Below are 12,951 nucleotides of genomic sequence, written 5' to 3'. Positions count from 1 at the left end.
ACCAAAGATTTTTTAGCTGTTACATCTATAGTGAGACTTGATAAATAAATACCTTGCAAACAGATTTTACACAAAAAAACATTTGAAAGGTTAGTTCTGTTACATTAGTGGTTTGTCATTTAAATATGTAATTGTGTGATCCTCTCATATGAGTTGTTTTATATGCAGTACATCTTGTCAAAGAATTACAATGTTGATAAGTGTTGAATAAAATGTTGCACATGTTAACGTACCTACTGACGAAGGACACCTCAGCATTTCCCAGCATGCAGTGCATGTTCTGGGTGTAACTCTCTCTCTTTAGGAGCATGTCTTTCAGGAGAGAGAGCAGATCCTCTGTGTTCTTTTATTTTTAAACAGTCAGCCTTTGTACAGACACAGGAGAGGTCACTCAGACTCTTCCCTCCTGTAAACTCTGCATGCCTCTTTCTGATTTACGCAAATTGCAATAGTTCTGTTTGCCACCACGATGAGCCAGCATTGTGTCCTTTTCAATAGGAAAGTCAAAATGCACTTATTTACTTTACTTCAGACATTCATTTGTATGTGTTTAGGCATTGTTTACATTTTCTTGTGGCACTCTGTATTTTGGGGTAAAACATATTCTGTTCCTTTCATTGAAGTCTTCCATCCACACACATTTTAATATTTTCTTAACATTTCTCCTGTTAAGCACCTTCACTTTTTTCAAGAAAGTTTGATTGTCTTGGCAGATAAATTATCACAGGAGGTTCTACTGTAGGTAATTCACTAGAACCTATTTGCAATGTCTTCCTACTCTGTATGTAAGCAAAATCCACACGATGATTTGTGTTATGAAGTAGTACTTTTGTATCATGCATGATTATGGCATTTAGTTTTCTCTTTAGAGACAGTTAAGTTCATGTGTAAAGTGTACAGCAGACGTTTTATGAAGCTGTAGAGCCTGATCTTCTCCACAGTGAGACTCTGTGCTCAGGCAGTGAAAACGACAGCCAGTCGTCATAGTGATCAGTTCTTCCTTTGTGATAAAGCAGGTAACTCAAAGCTTGAATTTTGACAAAAATACAGTTTGGCACCACACCGTATTTTTCAACCCTGTGGTACTAAGAGATTTACAAGTTCTGTAGAATATTTTTAGGTACTTTTTTGAGATAATTCTCAGCTTCTCACTGGTCAAAATGGGAGAGGAACATTGTGTATCTCTGGTGCCCCCTGTCGGCAGGTCTGGCATTGGAATTTTTTCCAAATGCAGTAGATACCTGACCAAGCATACATGAACATATATACATGTGCATGTAGGCTCATATACATGGATGCACATATAATGGAAATCTGGTTGAAAACTTACTATGAATTCCATTTGTAAAAGCTAATAATCTCTTCCTGTTTTGTTTTGTTGACTGTAAAATGTATTTTTATAGCCAGTTCTTGGCTGGTTCAGTTTTTATATCTTGCGTTTTCATTTTTCTGATCTATCATCTGAACTATCTTCAAGTAGAAACTAGAGAGCATGTCCTCTCCTGTCAGTCAGAGGGCTTGTCCTTTCCTGTCAGTCAGAGGGCTTGTCCTTTCCTGTCAGTCAGAGGGCATGTCCTCTCCTGTAAGTCAGAGGGTATTGTCCTCTCCTGTCAGTCAGAGGGCATGTCCTCTCCTGTAAGTCAGAGGGCTTGTCCTCTCCTGTCAGTCAGAGGGCATGTCCTCTCCTGTAAGTCAGAGGGTATTGTCCTTTCCTGTCAGTCAGAGGGCATGTACTCTCCTCTTGGGTCAGAGGGTATTGTCCTTTCCTGTCAGTCAGAGGGTGCTGTCCTCTCGTGGCAGTCAGAGGGTGTGTCCTCCCCTGTTGGCTACCAGAACATGTCCTCTCTTGTCCGGCCCTATCAGCTTGGACACTAATTCCCAGTCCTGGTTCTAGGGACCCACTGAAAATTCCATATTTTATTTCAAGTGAACTCCCAATTCATCAGGTTTGACTGAGTGAATGCTGCTCTGGGCTAACAGGACTGAAAGAAATGTGCGCTTAAGAGGAGTGTTTGTGTCAGTGAAGATGGAAGTGTATTTTGTTCTAGGCAGCTGCCTCAGTTTTATTTAGTTGTTCAATTAATACAAGACCCTTAATTATTTACTAATTTGTTTAAGGAGCAAGAGTACATTAAAGAATTCTATTATTTGAATACATCTTTAGTGAAAATACACTTCTAACAGCCTGTTTTCTTCAATTGGTCGGTTGTGAAAAGATTTACATTTAAATGTAAATCTGACTTACATGCAAAGCAACTTACATAGGTTACAAAGCGACTTACATAGGTTACAGTTCTTTACAATGTTATCCATTTATACAGCTGGATATTTACTGAGGCAATTGTGAGTTAAGTAACTTGCCCAAGGGTACAGCAGCAGTGTCCCAGCGGGGATCGAACCGGCAACCTTTCGGTTACGAGTCCTGCTCCTTAACCACTATGCTACACTGCACTGATTTATAAGATGAGTTTTCATTTAACACTTTGCCCAAGGCTAATTATGAGGATTTCAGCAGGAGAGACATCCAGCAGGTCACAGAGTGTCCCGAGGCCAGGACTGGGAAACAGGGGACAGGAGGGTGTGTCCCCTCTGCTGTACATACTCTCAGTTTTTACTGTAATATATGAAGATGGTTATTCAGACAGTTTGAATATATTATTATAACTATGCATGTTAATGTTTCATGATAATAAAACTAAGATTTTATGTCATAATTTCTTTGTTTCTCTTAAATGGGTTTTTTGGACATGAGATATTATATTTGGCTGATATTAAATGGGACGTACCTTCTATACAAAGAAAACACAGATCTGTACAGAAATCTAATGCTCCCAAGTAGGTGAGTGGGAGTGGGTTGCCTGCTGGCTGCTGGGTGATGTCACTGATGCCCCGCCCATCCACTAAGAGGTGCTTAATTGGCCGTACTGCACTGCGTGACTTTTACTGTGAAAAATAGTCCCAGCTGCTATGTGAGTATCAGAGGAAGCATTCGCTGTCCCCTGGCACTCATGCAATGCTTGCTGTGGTGAGACAAGGCTGATGCATCCAACCTGCATTTTCACCAGGGCTGCATAAAGAGGAAACAGATTACAGAAAGAAAAAAAATGTCATGGCTGCAGATGGACCTTTTGCAGGGCTGTAGGCTTAAGAAATTCCTCCCAGAGCAAAGCGAAAGGGTCAACAGGCTGTTCAGGGCACCATTATGCTGCAGATGATCAGGCTTACCACTGGGGGGTGCTACTGAATCATATTTCATCACAAAGCTACTTTCATCATACTAACATGCCATGTCAGCAATACCTCTGTACTAAACTGTACAACAAGTTGGAGATATCTGGTTTTGAAAATACTTTTTTTTACACTTCCTACATACATTAATCACGCCCATCACTTGCTCATTTAAATTATGTTCTACTCTCATTATTCACTTTCCTTAAAAAATGCAAAATGTGTGTTTATATGGAGTCCTGATTCAATAAGTCATTGCATAGAAGCCTATACAATGTGTCAGTTCAGTTTTGTCTAGTCACATGCACGTGTGTAATTCGCCTGTGTTGTTTTTTCAATCGCAGAGGGATTTTTGATGTGTCAGTGCTGGGCCATCCAAATGAATGCAGATGTTGAGGTATCAGCTCTGTCTTGTCCAATCACATGCAGATTTATAATGTGTGGGTGCTGCGCTGTCCAATCATGTGCATCAGTTTTAGAACGCACGAGCACCGTGCTGTGCATTCGTGCATGTCAGATATATGCTGCGTCGAGGCTGTGCCTTCCAGTCCCGCAGAGTTACAGTGTGTGGGCGCTGCTCTGTCCAGTCCCATGCATCAGATCAGTAACACACCAGCGCTCTGCACTCGGCTCATCCGGCAGTTTCACGGCGTAAAGGTGCTGTGCTCTCCAAGCGCGCATGTCAGGTGTACGAGTGTTTCCTTTCTGTTTCCGTTTCTGTCCGTAGCCTCGCAGGAAACTCAGTCCTGAAGTGTATTTTCTGACCTTGCCTCATAAATATGAGCCTGAGCTCCTCAAATCCCCTGTAAATGGAAGGAGTGCCAGTTCTATAAAGACTCTTAAATCCATTACTAATGTCTGACTCAGCGATCACACCCCGGGCATGTGTCGGGGCTATACTGCACAGTATGGCAGAACATCGAAAAGGCTTTCTACTATTTCAGTTCTATTACAGTCTCTCTCTGAGATCTCGCTGCCAGGAAGGGGCTTTGTTCTGAGAGCACAGGTTTAGGGAAAGCACAGATCATCCATAAACATCCTGCAACCAGTAACATCCCCAGCACAGACTCCCTGCAGTGAGGGACAGATGCTTGCTGAGATATTTTTCATATTCCATCAGAAAATCGTTTGGACGTTTACAGCAGCATGGTCCCGACTTTGACCTCAAACGTTCGGCGGAAAAGCTCTTCTGAAAAGGCATTTCACACTTTTGGGCTGCAGCTGCTGAGCTTGGATTTCAGCTGTCGTAGATGAGAGGGATCCTGTTCCTTCTGAGGAGAGGTTTAGCACAGGGTCAGACGGCAGCCGGAGGCATCACTGCTGCAACGCCATGGAAAAGCGTTTGTTGAGCCGTTCCATTATTCCATTATTCCATTATTTTTGCTAGCGTTTATGTTTCCTTCATATTGTACGATGTCTGTCGATAGTTTTTTCCATTTGCATGCATGCCAGACCACCTCCCCCGGACACTTTGATCTGTCCTCCCTTCCTGCAGGGGGTGCTCATCTGAGGACAATGGGGTGACAGGAAAGGAAAAATGGGCCAGAAAATGTTATACAACCCATCGCTCTCAGTCCACTGTCTGCTATTATGCTCGGTGTGTTTACAGTGTGTTTACGCTCAAAGCTATGGAGATCCATGAATGCATGCATGTCAGAAGCAAGTTTGATTCCCAACAATGTGAATTGATTCAAACACATTGTGTTGAAAGAAAAATATTGATTGAATTCAATAATATGGAAAAGTAAAAGCATTTGACTACTAGTAAGTGAACGGCCGTTTACGCTGAACCAGCATGTCTATGTGCAAAAAGTCAATAAGAAGTGACGTTTAAATGGGGCAGCGTCACTGTAGATGTTTGCTGAGGGTTAATTCCAGTATTTCCACTGCTAAAATCCAGGGGTCAGACAAGGTAGTGGGTGCAACCAGTTTGGATTCTTTCACTGGAATTAAGGGCGAGATATCCAACCCTCGGGGCTTCATAAATATTCATCAGTGGCTTTTCAAAGGACCAAATATTCAAACAAGTATCCGAGAGGAGATTAACACCACTCTGCACCCCCAGACATAGAGAAACAGAGAGAGAGAGTGATAGAGGTTCGAAAGGAAGAGAAATAGAGAGAATGAGACTGGGAACAGTGTGGGCGGGGCCAACATGTGACCCACCCCTCTGCCCAGCCCCTGTCACCATGGAGACATTCTGGCAGAGAGAAATAAAATAATCTGAGCTGAACACGGGGCCAGTTTGGTAGAGTTCAGTGAGGTTTTACAGAAAAATGTGGGGCATTTCGTATCTTATATAAATTATCCTAAGTCCTGCTCTGAGTGTTGGACAGGAGAGATGAATTATAAGTAGAAACACACAGCATTGTGCTAGTGCCTGGAGGTTCTGCCGAAGCAGAAGAACAGAAATCTCCATTTCCATTTCCAAAATCCACCCTCTCGGCCCTCAGGCAAACCCTGCACCCCGCACAGCACCCTCACACCCACACCTGCACTCTGCTCCCCAGCCCTGTGGAAACCATGCAAAGGGTGCAGCAACATTGGAGTACTCATCCATAATGGACCCCAAATGTCCAGAACAGCTGTTCACATATTACCTAAAGGGCACCCCCTTGTGGCTGCACACAGGCTGGGGAGGTGAGAGAATGAAGAGCAGGGCTCCAATCAGCCTGGCACCACTGAGTAACAGTTAATATTGTTGCTGGCTGTGGGGTCAAGATGTTGCTTGATGCAGCATTTGCTGCTGGTTGTGTGGTGTGGGTGTTGCTGTGTTTAACAGCTGGATCTTGATTGCTCTGCTGTGTCTCTTGGCTCCTGTTTGTGGTAGAGACTCACGCAAGGGCATCTGAGACTATATTCCCTGCAGCATACAGCCTTAATTAGTTAATGAGCTCCCTGTAAATCAATAAATTGAATATGAAACGGCTGTTGCATGGGACAGGACAGAGAGCGTTTGAAATCGCGCTAATGAGGCGTTAAATTTCAGCTGTGTGTGTTTGAGTACGGGGGGGGGGGGGGGGGCTGAGGGTCTGTATTCTACTTTTACTCACAGGGCAGTACTGTGAAGAGAAAAGGCAGATGGAGAAACGTCTCACCAGACCCAATGCTGCGGATTGCAGGTCTTTCTTTTCCGTTTTTCCCCTTATTTTCAGTAATTGTATACCGGGCTCCTCTCACCACGATAGCCACTGCCCCCGTGCAGGAGCACTGAGGTGAGAGGAATGCAGTCCTCTGATACACCTGAATGCAGCCAGCTTCTTCCCACCGCAAGTCAGTACACTACAGAGGGGTGGCTGCTCAATGGAGGACAGGCGCTACTCGGCTGACATCATCCCAGCAGCTCACAGGTGCCTGATGAATCACAGGATGCCTGAGACCGGTGAGAGGAGGAAGCCCTGAGCAGCCTCCCCACCCCTCTCCCCAACAGGAAAAAGCTGCTGTGGGCTCCCGGTCATCATCAGCACATCGACGCGGCAGGGATCGAACCCTAGCCGTACAGCTCAGCTTGCGTCGCAACACTGTAACCACGGTGACACTCAACAGCCTCTCGCATTCTTATTCTTACTCTTATTCTTAAAGTGGTACACTAATGTTACAAGTAATTACTTTGGATTTGTAAAGCAATGCCTAGTGTCCTCATGAGCAACTAGCAAAGTTATTCAAGTTAATTATAATAGAGGAAAATCTGTGACAGGAACAGTGATGGTCTCATCCATCAATACACCTCCACTGGCTCCATATTTTTCTAGTGCCTAAACTGGAGTGCTAGTGCTTAAACTGCACAATAAGGGAACTGTAAACGTGGAGTATTTTTAATCTTATACCCATGAGACCAACTGAATATCTACTGCACTTCTAAGAAATAAACACAAACCTAAGTGCTCCTAATTATTTATGAACCTTTGTGTGAGTATGACAGTGATTATTCTCAGCCATAAATTTTTGTTTTAAACTTTCAAGGGTACACTTTTAGGCTGAAAAGGAATAATATTATTAGGCTGGCCTCCCTGCCCAATTGAATTGTGACTTTCTTTGAGAACATCTTGGTCATATTTTTAAAGATAGTATGTTTTTGCAGTTGCAGGTCATAATTGTAATTGTTCAGCATGTGTTGCTTTAAGAAATTTCTGTTTGATGGTTTGTATTCTGCATTACCTTGTTTTAGCCCCCCCTCCAAAAAACATTAGAAAATTAGATATTTCAGTTGAATGGGTTAGCACTTTATATGCAGCATTTATATAAATAAATAGAATAATAAAAAATAATTCAACTTCATATTCAAAAGTGTATACACTGCAAAGCACACACTGCACACTTTACACAAGAGACACCCCGTCCGTTCAGAATATGTCCTGACCTCTCCATACATGCCCCGCCCACTTATCACATGCTCTGCCCTCTCAGTGCATGCTCCGCCCTCTCAGCACATGCCCCACCCCTCTGTGTGAGAAGGTCAGTGTGTGACCACAAGCTAAATGCACATATGAAAATGAAACTGCCTTTTCTCCTGCTCCCTCTTCTCATAATGGACTTAATGAAATATGCTCCTCTGTAGAATTGCATTAACATAAATGTTATAAAGTCTCCCTGCGTTCAAGGTGTAATTGCCCTCTATTGCATCATGAAACTCAGTTTTTCCTGGCTGTAATTATGTGAAATGGAGCATAACTCTCTCAGCACACCACAGGTCTTTATCAGCTTCATAGGAGACTGTCTGGCCCAGGACTGGACGTCTGGCCCAGGACGTTAGTATTAACCCTGAGTGTTAGTACTGACACGCAGGTTTCTGCGATCATCCATTACTGTGGGTTAAGTTTTAATTCCTCAGCATATTTATGAAACACATTATTGTTATGATGTGATGATAACATTATAACTGAAAATATTTTAAATCCTCTTGAGTTGTGACAGCTAGATTAACGAGGTAAGGCTCACTTTGGCAGGGAGTACCGATAATCATGCACAACCTGGAGTAATAAATATGTACATTAACATTTGGAAATCATTTTCATAAGCAGAACACATTTCAGAGTGGGACCCGCCACCCCAAACACATACATACGCACACATGCGCACACACACACACACACGCAGTGTTAAAGCCATAGTCCATTGGCTGTTCAAGGACAAAAGGAAACAGGAAGCAAACCTTTATTTCCTCCAAATCACAAAATCAGCAGGGGAGATTTTACATCTTGTGTATCTCACAGCGACGTTTTCTCAGCTTCACTTATTTATTCTTATTTATTTGTTAAATGAACAAATACCCTTTTATCAGAGTGTGAAATGATGTGGGTAATTAGTGCAGGAATGAAAGAGGCCTGCTTATCCTTATTAAAAGAGAATATATTATCCTGTTCTCTGTGGAGCTGGCAATGATGGAGGCAGATGAAGGCGTGTGGATCTTATTAGGCAATCTGAGAGACATTTTAAAAGACACTTTGATGTGAACAGATAATGTGTTTCTCATGTCAGTTCCGCACCACAGAAATGCTGCGCTTCATTGCAGAACTCATCACTTTAAATAGCTTTACAGTAGCTTTACCTTATGGTTTTCCTGCATCTCCCCAAACAGTAGTTGCAATTTCGTGAGATACACTGACGAGACATCAGGTCCTGTACAGACAAACACTGTAACTTCACCCACGAACCCCTGTAACTCTTCCACCATGACCGGTGATATCAGTGCAAATTAAACTATACAACCCTGACCACAAAACACCATAATGCCACACCATGGCTGCAATTATCACCACCAAGCTCAGTAACTCCACCCACTGAATAATAGCATCACCCACCCTGGTCGTCGTCATCATGGTATGGTTTTCACACCTCCGGTTCTAGATCCTCAATCCATTTCCTGAAAGTTTTCACTCCATTACTAGGTGGTCAGTGTATTGCACGTCTGCTCTGCAAGCTGAGCAGGATGGTGACTCATGTAGCCCCCATCGGTACAAATTTAGGCCTGTTCTTGCCTGTTTGCACCTGAGTCTGTTTGCTAGTACCCACTGTCTGCGAGTTGAATTATTGAAGCCCTGTAGTGGTTGGGTTGGGTCTGACCCACCCTGGTAGTGGAATACAGAGACGGGTTTGTGTGTGTGGCCCAACCCAACCAAAACCCTGCAGTAATGAAGCTTTATTCCCCATTTTACTGAAACAAACAGCACAGATGCAATGCAGATGCAGTTCCAGGAATCTGGGATTCATGCCAAAAGTGCACTGGGTTGTCTTTGTTTTGGGGATGTGTGCAGCAATGTGCCAGATATCATCTTTTCATTAGGGTTTTCCTTGCTGTATTTGCGTGTTTGTGGCCACAGTGGCTATTAAACACTTTCCTGTTGTAGCATTTTATCCATTAAATGTCTGCAGGGATTAGCGAGCAAATGGGCGTGTGTGGAATGAGAGGGGATTGGACAGTGAGTGACGGAGGAGCATCACTTACTCCTGCTGTGATGATATTAATACATTCCTCTCCGCTCCCTGCTGTCACCATGCATTAGGAGACATCCATGCCTTTATATGCAGTGACACTGAGTGTAATTCAGATTCAGGAGGTAAACAGCACTGTGAACAGCAGATTCAGGGGGTCGGTGAGAGTGAGGGGGTAAACAGCACTGTGTGGGGCAGATTCAGGGGGTCTCTGAGAGTGAGGGGGGTAAACAGCATTGTTTGGGGCAAATGTAGGGGTCACACCCCAGCCAGGTGAATCAGTGTACGTGTCATTCAGAGGCTACAGGGCGACGCTGTGCTTTAGTGAAGGGACTGGGCACCTGACCTGTGTGTTTCACAGCTGACTCCCTATACAAAGGTGTTTGAGCTGAATTTCTTTATCAGCTCTAAAGCTCTACATATGGGAATGATGTAAAAAAAAAGACATTGTAAGTTGCCCTAGTTAAGGGTGTCTGCTACACAATATTATTAATATTAATAACCTGCATCTCATTTGGATCTACTGAAGCTTGAAGCAACGCAGTCTCAGTTCTGAATATTTTTAATGATTTATCATTTCATGATTTCCATTTCATTGTTTGGAACTGAAACAGAACTAAGATGAAACCAGGGCTTAGACTCACAAATCCTCTCAATGGAGCATGACTTGCTGAAAGAGCAAGCTTCACTCTCCACTCAGCTGCCATGCAGTATAAAACTGCACGTTGACACAGCCACATCCAGCATTTTTACAGGACTCTCAGTGTGTATCAATGGTCACGGAGACATCCTGACCAAAAGCACCCTTTAGTCAGACAGATTTTTCTCTGTCCACTGGTAGACAGGCAGGCTTGCATCTCAGACTCAGAGATAAACATTGGTTTCTCGCCCTCGAGGTCATTGTTAGGATCATTCAATCGTGCATTCAGATACTTGATCCCTACCATAAAATACACTGAATTATGATTTTGGACCTTAGTTCTTCTGTGACAGATGAAAGACAAATAGCAGCCAGACTGCCTGTCTGTGTTTGAGGTCTGACTGAAGCACTAACAGATGACAGTGGTTAATAAATTAAACCTACAGTTTTGTTTGGCACAGAACTTCACTGTTGAATAAAAATCTATTTATCGGCCAGCCAAAACAACAGCGTAGCACTGCAGGGGTCTCAGAGCTGCCAGACTGTTGAATTCAGAGCCATGGAAGAGCCTCAGAAACACATTCAGAGATGAGTAGAGTGTCTCAGATACACCTGTATTATCAGAACGGTCCTTTCCTCCCCAGCAGAGACTGTGCGCTGTGGACTCATAACTGTTTCATTTCTAATTCAGATATTTTAGCTGAGCTGTCAGTCAAGCACGCAAGCACACTCCTTCCAGCTGAAGCTTTCTGCTGCTTCGCAGAACTGGGGCTTTTCCCCTTTTTTGTGGCACATAATCGTCCTGACAAATGTTTATGCCTCTGGGCAAGATGTCAGTGCAACTAGAGGCCATTACCCACAATCCCTCTCTGTGAAGTTGCTTGTCAAGTTTGAAAACAACAGCCTCCCCCACGATTGAAGTTTTGCGTTTGGTGAAGTGACGGCCTGCCCAACTTCCAGGTAACTGATACGGTGCAGGCTGGAGTTTACAGTATCATCAGTACATTCCCTTTCAACTCCCTGCCACACAAGGCAAGTATTTTTTCTCTCATCAATCAATTTAAATCATCAATCAGAAATGTACAATGCACAAAAAGGATCACAGGTGAGTTCTTTTTTTGGAAAGAAGTGCAAAGAATGGAGAGAGAGGGGCATTCCTCACTGTAATCAGAAAACACTACCACACCGGCTAAACACAAATACTGATTTTACTGTAATGGTGATCATGTGTACTGTAGTGTTTACGTAATACATACTCACCCCATGAATGAGGCCAGCTTTGCAGGAATGTGACAAAGAGGACAAGGACAGCGTGGCATTGTGGTGCAGGTCAGGTCCCCTGTCAGTGCGCCAGGAGTGTGATGATGTGTACAGGCATGTTTTGAAACAGGGTTATAGCTCACGATGTCACATTGGACCCTGAAAACAGCGGTGTGTCTGCTGCTATTTCGCGACGCGATGGGTGAAACAGCCCTCACAGCACACAGAGAGCCGCCAGGGACAGAGCTGCACCCTCTGTAATGGTTTAGGACAATGTCAGCTTCCACCTCTCTGCTCTGCCCTGTGATTGGCTCACAGCTCCCTCACGTTCTGCCTCCCCTTTTCGGACCCCAGAGTTTTTCCTCCTCCTGTTGCTGGAGCGTCGAAAGCCAAGTGAACAGCACTGCTGCTGCCCAGACAGGACAGTGAAACATGCTGTGGAAGCCAAACGTGGCCTCACCACACCTGTACGGTCCTGCCCAGGTGTGCAGCCAGTGACGTCTCTACGATCTCCATAAAAAATATCGCCTGACAGCACTGAGATGCTCAATACTGGATAAAAGCTTCAGTTGCAAAATGTGTTTTCTGCTATTAATACTGTAACAAACTCATTTATGGTGCAAGTCTTGTGTCATGGTTGTGCCCAGATCCTCGTGGGAAAAGATGCCTGTGAAACTGCACATGTAGGTAAGGTGTCACAGTGTATTGGGTCCAGTACAGTAAGAGAAGTGAACAGGTTGAAATGGCTTTAGAAAAAATGTGAGCATAATTTTGGAAAAAAAAGGTGTTCAATATTTTTGCTGTGAACATATTTTCCCCTTGTGCAGGGTTAATAGGGTGAACTAATTTATACAATGACAGAAGTATCATTTCAATGCCAGAATTTATGTAGTTCAGACTTGAAGGCATTATAGCACATTTTCACAGCAAGTCTGATTTTATGTTTTAAGATGCTTGAGGATATGTGTCCAGGTGATAAAATTGTAACGTAGCTGTGCTGTAGAGGTCCTGGATAGATATGTAAACTCACATCCAGGCAGACACGGGTCACAGAACTCCTGCTACATCCATCACCTCTGAGGTAGCAGCAATCTGTCACTTCCCATCACATTCATTGATCCACTGCAGGCTAATGCTTTTTATGAGTGTGTGTGTGTGTGTGTGTGTGTGTGTGTGTGTGTGCGTGTGTGTGTGTGTGTGTGTGTGTGTGTGTGTGTGTGTGTGTGTGTGTGTGTGTGTGTGTGTGTGTGTGTGTGTGTGTGTGTGTGTGTGTGTGTGTGTGCACGCGCGTGCGTGCGTGCGCGTGCGCGTGTGCTCATATTACAGCATACACCACATCAAATATTCAGAGGCGTCCATGTAGTTAATGGTATTTTCAATAGTATATGCAA

Source organism: Megalops cyprinoides, chromosome 1 (assembly GCF_013368585.1).
Source record: "Megalops cyprinoides isolate fMegCyp1 chromosome 1, fMegCyp1.pri, whole genome shotgun sequence".
Classification (NCBI taxonomy): Eukaryota; Metazoa; Chordata; class Actinopteri; order Elopiformes; family Megalopidae; genus Megalops; species Megalops cyprinoides.
This window is presented reverse-complemented; position numbering follows the sequence as displayed.